Source organism: Coenobita brevimanus, chromosome 99, assembly GCF_032717465.1.
Source record: "Coenobita brevimanus isolate Jiangsu-jjx chromosome 99, ASM3271746v2, whole genome shotgun sequence".
Classification (NCBI taxonomy): Eukaryota; Metazoa; Arthropoda; class Malacostraca; order Decapoda; family Coenobitidae; genus Coenobita; species Coenobita brevimanus.
Window position 1 is genome coordinate 8,223,233 of NC_137052.1, and position 2,642 is coordinate 8,225,874.

A 2,642-nucleotide genomic window follows, 5' to 3' on the forward strand; every position below is an offset into this window, starting at 1 on the left:
TGCATACGGATCAGCAAGCATTCCGAGACTGGCTAAAAGAGTCACTGAGTGAGAACATGACTCTGATCAATGACTCCATTTCTCATGCTGCTGAGAACCTAGAAAGAACTGTGGATGAGAAAGGAGAACGTATCACACGGAGCTTTGAAAAAATGGCAAGTGCAATGGAAAGGATGAGTGAAGCTGTGGTAAGTACTTTAGCCAAATTCGAAGAACACTTTGCAACATGATTTCTGTTCAGGTTAACTTTTATGCAATATTATTTATGCCATATTCATTTGACTATTGATTTTTTTGTACTTGGGTGTTGGTGTAGCTTGATAGTTGACTTTTTTTTAATATTGTCATTTACCATATAAGATAGATAGACCATATAAGCCAACGGCCATGCCACGTTGAGTACACCGCTTCCCGTCCGATCAGCGAAGTTAAGCAACGTTGGGTCTGGTTAGAACTTGGATGGGTGACCGCCTGGGAACACCAGATGCTGTTGGCATCCCTACGTGTCAAGTGGGGTTGGTGGAGGATTAGTGCCCCTCCCTGTAAAACAATTAACTCTAAGCCCTTGACCACCCCGTTTGGGATACATGGCGTCTGGCAATGGATGGATGGATATATATATATATATATACACTACTATCTACTGCCAGACGCCATAATCCCGTAAGGGGTGGCAGTTTGTCTTTGAGTTATTTGTTTTACGGGGAGGGGCACTAACCCTCCACCAACCCACTTGTTGACATGTAGGGAGCACGTGTGGTTTGGTTATATGGTTACCACCCAGCGTTGTAAATGATTTCTTGGCTTACAGGAAACCATTTGGCTTGTCACTTAATGTAAAGCCACCTGTAAAGGAAAGAAAAGCAATAAGAAGTGACAGAAAAGATGGGAGAAATAGGAAGAGAGGAGGACAGGCACAGAAAAAGAATGATAAAGGCTAAGGAAGAAGTAGGTAGCACTACATCAAGTGAGTGGATGATGGTGAGAAATAGAAAGAGAGGAGGGCAGGCACAGAAAAAGAAAGATAAAGGCTAAGGAAGGAGTAGGCAGCACTACATCAAGTGAGTGGATGATGGTCGCCACCACCTACCACAATATATATATATATATATATATATATATATATATATATATATATATATATATATATATATACAGTATATATATGTATATATATATATATATATATATATATATATATATATATATATATATATATACAGTATATATATGTATATATATATATATATATATATATATATATATATATTTATATATATATATATATATACAGTATATATATGTATATATATATATATATATATATATATATATATATATTTATATATATATATATATATATATATATATATATATATATATATATATATATTGTCATTTACCATAGAGAGAGAGAGAGAGAGAGAGAGAGAGTGCTTGGTTCCTGGGCATTACACTTTTGTGATAATTTGTACACCAAAGTGTGATACCTTTATTGTGATATTTCCATCCATCCATCCATCACCTAATCTTGTGTTGGTGCCCCTAGGAATTTGACTTTTTTTTTTTTTTTTTTTTTTTGGTGTCATTTGCCTTGTTAATTTCATTTGTATTGTCATTTGCCTTTATTTTTATTTTCAATATATATTTTGGACGTGTTTTGCCTTGCTTATTTTTTTTAACGAATGTATATGTATTTACATAATTATATATATATATATATATATATATATATATATATATATATATATAGATAGATATTGTAAGTTGACAGTATTTTGGGGGGGCAAGGATTTAACACCTTTTTTATTTATTTTGACACATTTTTGGTACCAGGATGTACGTATTTTTGTATTAATTAGGTTGAGTGCTTTGTTCCTGGACATTACACTTTTCTGTGATACTTTGTACAACAAAGCATGATAACTTTAATGTGATATTTCCATCCATCATCTAATCGTGTGTTGTCCCATGAGGAGTGTAGGAGCCCGAGGCTAATCATGTTGGTCCTGAAATCTAATGTGAAAGTGACTTTTTGCACTCATCCCTGAGTGGCATTACATGAGCCGTAAACCCCAACCACCCCATGGATGAAAACCTGCACATGCTCAGTCCCACTGGGTCTCACAAATGTTATACTTAATGTGGTCTTTTTGCCAACTTCATTGGGATATGTATCATTAGGTAACTTTAATGTAATTATCAGTAATCCCTCCAATATCGACGTAATAGAGCCAAAGGCATGTCCGGATAGTGATCCTGTCCGGATATTGGGCCCCAGCCTCCTGGACTTGTACTTATGGACCCTAACTCAGAAAAACACCTATGCAACTCCCACTGGACATGCATTGCACCTATTTAAGACCCAAATCACACGAATAAGGGAAAAAAAAGTCAGATTTTTTCGAATTTTTTGCGGTTTTTGGCCCATTTGGGGAATATTGGATCCCGGGATGATTATGTCCGGTTAGTGGGGATGTTCGGATATTGGGTGTTCGGATATTAGAGGGATTACTTTTTAATGAGTCAGCAAACTTAAATATATATGACAATTTTTGCTAAATAATATTTTCTGCATATTGAATGTGATACTTGTTTCACCAAAGTCAGCTACCTCTAATGTACAAAATAAAGTCAGAAAA

General features: G+C 35.1%; 1 non-coding gene across 1 annotated transcript; it reads left to right on the forward strand.

Moving 5' to 3' along the window:
- The first annotated feature begins 377 nt into the window (after positions 1-377).
- Positions 378-496, forward strand: LOC145414475 (5S ribosomal RNA). Its single transcript, XR_013899894.1, has one exon. It is a non-coding gene; the product is annotated as a 5S ribosomal RNA (ribosomal RNA).
- Positions 497-2,642: the final 2,146 nt, after the last annotated feature.